The sequence below is a fragment of the Haemaphysalis longicornis genome, unplaced genomic scaffold, assembly GCF_048455015.1.
Source record: "Haemaphysalis longicornis isolate Haplotype H1 unplaced genomic scaffold, Haemaphysalis longicornis Haplotype H1 scaffold_2, whole genome shotgun sequence".
Taxonomy (NCBI): Eukaryota; Metazoa; Arthropoda; class Arachnida; order Ixodida; family Ixodidae; genus Haemaphysalis; species Haemaphysalis longicornis.
This window is the reverse complement of record NW_027526295.1, coordinates 161,248,597-161,253,738: the sequence shown is the minus strand read 5'-3', so window position 1 is coordinate 161,253,738 and position 5,142 is coordinate 161,248,597.

The window sequence follows — 5,142 nt, the reverse complement described above, 5'->3', positions numbered from 1 at the left end:
GCTCCTTGCAAACAGTCCAACGCGTCGTCGATTCGGGGCATGGGATAGACGTCCTTGCGGGTGATCTTGTTGAGGGCATGATAGTCTACGCAAAAACGCACCGATCCATCTTTCTTGCGCACCAAAACGACTGGGGAGGACCAGGGGCTAGAAGACGGGCGAATTATATCGCGGCTAAGCATGTCCTTAACTTGTTCACTGATAACCTGACGTTCAGAGGAGGACACACGGTAGGGACGACGGTGGACAATGCTGTTGCCATCTGTGTGGATCTGGTGAGCGGCTGTTGAAGTAGTTCCCAGCGAAGTAGCATAGCAATCAAAGGACGATTTGTGTTTGCGCAATAGGTCGAGTAAAGAGTTCTTCTCCGTTCGTAAGAGATCGGAGCTGATTGTGGCTTCAAGAGCGTCGAGAGGCGCTACTGTACTGCCAGGACGGGACCCTAATGGTAGGCAGGAGAGTGGGACAACAGAGAGAGCAGCCGTGTCCACAACAGTCGCTACAGTGGCGCCTTCGGGAATGAGGATTGCCTCGGAAGAGGTATTGGTTGCAGCTAGTAGGGCCGTCCCGTGTGAGAAGCGGACCAGACAAGTAGGAATGAGGACACCCTTGGGAAGAAACCTTGTGATTGGACTAGTAAGGACGTCCCCTTCACGGATAGTGTCGGAACGAACCGAAAAAATTTTCTCTTCACCAGGGGCGATGTCAATTGCAACACTAGCAACAAGGCGATGCGGCGTGATCTCCTCAACGCTGGAGTACCCTGTCTCTGAAAGATGTATTTCCGGTCGATGACACAATATTACAGCACCCGCTGAGCTGAGAAAGTCCCACTCTAAAAAAGTTCGTGGGCGCAGGGAAAGATAACTGCACACTGAATGTGATGCCAAATACCGTCTATAAAAACACGCGCAGTGCAGGTCCCAGATGGCTGAATAATATCGTCGTTGGCCCCACACAATAAAGGTCCGGTGTACGGAGTTCGAACTTTTCGGAGACGCGCACACAAATCTTCGTTTATAACTGATACAGCAGCTCCGGTATCGACGAGGGCAGTGACATTAATACCTTCTACAACCACCTTCTGCTCAGGGGCCTCCGTGGATTCCAGCAGTGATCTCCCGTGCAACCGGATCAATATCTTACGAGGTCACGGGCCCTGATGGCCGAGTACTGCACAGGCATGTGGACCAACTCCGTCGCCGGACAGTCATGCCTACCCAAACAGCGGGTGCAGAACTGGAAGGAACGCAGCCTGAAAGACGACCCATGTCAACGTCTACCCCTGAAGGCTCGAGTTCTGTCCCTGTGGATCCAGATGCACCTGAGGAGCAGCCGACCCCTGTGGTTAGCAGTGTGCCCCCACAAGAGGGCGAAACCGTTCCACTGACTGTCCCAATGGTGGCTATAGCCTGTAGTGCCACCACCGTGCCTTCGTCGCTCGCAGCGTGTTCGTGGAACCCCGCTTCATCTAAGAGACTACGTACGGGCCCTGGCTGACTGCTGAGTCCAAACTGGGAAGGTAGGGGTGTTGTGTAGTGTGACTGTGGCTGCTATGTTCGGCGGCAACAGGAAAGACAGCTGCGAACATGTGACGTGTGGCCGCTCCACCTAGCGGCTATGAAGTGTTTTAGCGTTGTTTTTCATACGCACGTAGTCAGTTGGTGTTTGCCGGTCAGGAGTATGGCCTGGTTAAAATAAACGTTTGTGTTCCTCAACCCACAATATGTAACAGGGTGCATAAAGTGAAGACGCGTCGCGTGTGGGAAGGAGCCAGATTGTATGAGCCGTGGGGTGGTGGTGGTGGTGGTGGTGGTGGTTTGCGACGGGAAAAGAAAAGGAAATTCACTGGGGATATTTTGAGCTCGGCACGGCAGGGAGCTCAAATGCATACAACCCAGTGCAGGGGAAGGGAAGTAGAGTGGGAGTGATAGGATAAAGTAGAGAGAGAGAGAGAGAGAGAGAGAGAGAGAGAGAGAGAGAGAAAGAAAGGTATAAAGAGAGCTGTCACTCCTAGAAAGCTGTCAGTCCGGGCACATCAGTCTGCACTTCTTTGTAAAGGCCAGTGTAAGGCGAAGGTAGGGTCTGTCTCTGAGGGCGATAATGCTGGGTTATCTCCGTGAACGAGATCAGTTGGTGACTGTCATCGTGCAGCTCCATAGCACGGAGGGTAAGAGCGCAGGCTTGTTGCTGGACGTATTCGCTGCCTTCCGTGGAAGCGTGAGCGTGTGTCCAGATGAGCTGAATGGAACCGTTTGGAGAGTGGTTTTTTAGAACACGCAGTGCAGGTCGGGACACCCAACCCGACTGGTAATTCCGGTAGGCTTGTTGGGAATAGGTGACTACCTTCCAAACCCCTGGTTGAGTGAGTGCCAAGGCGATGGCTGCCTCGTCTGCTGCCGTCATGTCTTGGGCCTTGAGTGAGGTACACGCAAGGAGGTTGGTTCTGGAGGTAGCCACGATGACGGCGTATTGCTGCTCTCGATGTTTGGAGGCATCTGTGTAGATAACTGCATGATCCCCACCGAGGGTGGTGTTGACCGCTCGAGCCCGGGCTTGTCGGCGACCCTCGTGGCGTGAGGGGTTCACATTTCTAAGCAAAGGGAGCATAGTTAGTTCTTGTCGCCAAGAGTCCGGAAATACATCAAGGAGAGTGACATTCTGTGCTTCCCAGCCCATCTGGTGAAGGATGCGGCGACTCGCCGCAGTTCTGCTCCGTCGGAGCTTCTGGTTAGAAAGATGGCCCTCTATGAGCTTTTCCACCGTGTTGTACAGCCCCGTGCTAAGCAGCCTCTCTGTGGGCGCACTCATGGGAAGACCAATGGCCTGCTCAACCGCCTTTCTAATCATTATATCAAGCATCCTTATGTCCTCGTTGCCGAGAAGAAGACAGGGGGTTGACGTAAGTGATCCTCGAGAGGACAAAAGCTTGAATTAATCGAAAGGTACTGGATTCCTTGAGGCCTCGCTTCTTGGTGGCAACTCGCCTGATAATGTGTATGATTTGATTGATGCTGTGTTTGAGGCGCTGCAAGGATACGTCCCTCTTGGTGTTGGCCTGTAGATGTAGGCCCATGATCTTGATGCTGGGGCTTGGAGTGACTGTGTTCCTTGTGTCGTTTGGCGTGAGAGCGGACGACAAGGAGCTATTTACGTGAACACAGGAGGCGACAGGCTTTAGCACATTGGCGTACTAGAAGTGAGATGCCATGCGTTGGTGTGAGCTTCCTTTAATTTTTGCAACTCTTAGAACATGCGCAAGGCGTGCACAGGACCGCGAGATTGGCAGTGGGCGCACCGCACTGCGGAGCGAGAGGTCACGTGATGCCATCACGTGGCATTCAGCGAGAATGCAGGGGGTAAACCCGTCGTTCTGCTTGGTAAGTGCACAACCTGTCTTCCCCGTGTCCGCGTGGGCTCGTAGCTAAATCGATACGACAACGGGCTTTCGCTTTGTTAGTCTATTAGTTCCAGGTTCGATTCCTGGCGGTGCCAGTGAATTCTTTTATTTGTTCGCTGGAGTTTTCTGTTGACACCAACGGTCGCGAAAGAACCCCTGGGAGGAAAAGGTAAAAAGCTTTGCTTTAAAACTGCCGATCATGGGTGAGGCAATAAATGTAAAACAGCTGGGGTGTATCCAGTTTCCTCTTTCAGATAACAGAGGGACCAAGTAAGGGATGTAGTTTCCACAAATATTCTTCCCGAGTATCGGAGTGTTCGGCTTGTGAATGTGACGTCCTTTTCAAAAGTTTGTCTGCCACGGCGATTGGGGCCGGAGCAGGGGCGCTGCGATTGCCGCTATCGGCTGGTATAGCGGATAAAGAGAGCCAGGGGAACTTTTGATCTTGTCTTCGTAGTGTGCCTGTCGGCCTGGCGTGGTAAGAGCCCCCCCCCCCTTTTTTTTCTCAGATCAAGCGCTTCAGCGCAGGCACTTCGCGCCGCACTTATCGCGCCAGGATCATCACGAAGAGGCGTGGCTTTGGGGAGCATGCGGCGCTACGTCTCGTGCAGGCCCTCATTATTTCCCGCATCACCTACGCAGTCCCATATGCTGTGCTCAACAAGCACGAAGAAGAAGAAGAATGCGTGAATACAATTCTCCGAAGATCATACAAGCGCGCACTGTGCCTTCCCCCGAACACATCCACCTCGCTCCTCCTTCAACTCGGCATCCATAATACGTCGTCGGAGCTAGTTGAAGGACATCTGCTATAGCAATACCAACGGCTCTCTCTCACCAAGGCTGGCCGCCATGTCCTGTCAGAATTAGGAATAAATACACCAGGCTACAACGGCCCACTTCCAGAGCCCCTACCCCGACATATTCAAGAACGCATTCACATCCGACCATTACCGCGTAACATGCACCCGGAACACCACAGTGGACGATGCAAGGGTCGCGCGGAGGCCATCTCACGGCAGTACAGTCAAGATGCTGATGCCGTCTTCACAGACGCGGCGGCATACCCCTCCTACCCAGCGTTCGCCCTGGCAGTAAGCCCCGCACAAGGAGGACCGACTATCACTGCCTCTATAAAAACACGTTCACCAGCTGAAGCTGAACAGGCGGCAATCGCGCTTGCCATCTCCTCAACCAAGGCTACTACTGTAGTGACGGACAGCCAACAGGCCTGCCGGCACTTCCAGGCCGGAACGGTGCACCGCGCAATACTACTACGCCACCCCCCGCAGCGACAGATCCAGATTGTATGGACTCCAGCCCATCTGGGAGTGAGAGGGAACGAGACGGCCCACGACCTTGCGCGAGAAATGACACGCCGCACGAGAAGTGAAGACGCCGCCTCGGAGAGATTTACTCCCCTTCTGGCATACAGAGAAATGACCCAACATCTACGCCTGGCCCGACGCACGCTTCCCCCACCCCACCGACACCTATCTATAGAGCAGGCACACCACTACCGTGCCTTGCAAACAAACACCTTTCCCCACCCAAAAAGAGTCTGCCACTACTCCAACACATTACGTCCCCTAGGTGCCCCTTCTGTGGAGCAGACTACTCTTTTCCACATGGTTGGTGGATGCCCCTCCCACCCTCTCCCCAAACCGAATCCGTACAACTCTCCCGAGCTCTGGAGGCGCGCCCTGTCCAGCTCATGCCTGTCCGACCAGCTTCGACTGGTG